Below are 646 nucleotides of genomic sequence, written 5' to 3'. Positions count from 1 at the left end.
GGTCATGGTCCAGCATCCTGGTTCCGGTCCAGCAGTCTGGTCCCGGTCCAGCATCCTGGTTCCGGTCCAGCAGTCTGGTCCCGGTCCAGTAGCCTTGTCCCGGTCCAGCATCCTGGTTCCGGTCCTGCATCCTGGTCCCGGTCCAGTAGCCTGGTTCAGGTCCAGCATCCTGGTCCCGGTCCAGTAGCCTGGTCCCGGTCCAGCATCCTGGTCCTTGTCCAGTAGCCTGGTCATAGTCCAGCATCCTGGTCCCGGTCCAGTAGCCCGGTCCCCGTCCAGCGTCCTGGTCCTTGTCCAGCGGCCTGGTCCCGGTCCAGCATCCTGGTCCCAGTCCAGCAGTCTGGTCCCGGTCCAGCATCCTGGTTCCGGTCCAGTAGCCTGCAGGACCGTATGTTGGACCATGGCACCAAACTCCGATTCCTTCAGATGGGACGACCTCCCATGTCAGCCAGGAAGCCTGCCGGTTGATGATCATTAGGAGCCCCTCCTCTGCCTGTTGCTGATCATTCAAAGGAAGCATGCAGTGCTGCCCCTCCCCTGCCTGTTGCTGATCATTCAAAGGAAGCATGCAGTGCTGCCCCTCCCCTGCCTGTTGCTGATCATTCAAAGGAAGCATGTAGTGCTGCCCCTCCCCTGCCTGTTGCTA

At 61.3% G+C, this 646-nt stretch overlaps 1 protein-coding gene across 1 annotated transcript in view; it reads right to left on the bottom strand.

Annotated features, from left to right (window-relative positions):
- The window catches only part of LOC107104673 (calcium/calmodulin-dependent 3',5'-cyclic nucleotide phosphodiesterase 1A-like), a 43,051-nt gene that overhangs the window by 7,329 nt on the left and 35,076 nt on the right, over positions 1–646 (bottom strand). The gene's annotated exons all lie outside the window — the stretch shown is intronic.

This window comes from Cyprinodon variegatus, unplaced genomic scaffold, assembly GCF_000732505.1.
Source record: "Cyprinodon variegatus isolate N-32 unplaced genomic scaffold, C_variegatus-1.0 Scaffold1840, whole genome shotgun sequence".
Taxonomy (NCBI): Eukaryota; Metazoa; Chordata; class Actinopteri; order Cyprinodontiformes; family Cyprinodontidae; genus Cyprinodon; species Cyprinodon variegatus.
The sequence above is the reverse complement of the archived record's forward strand: the minus strand, read 5'-3'. Positions and strand labels throughout refer to the sequence as shown.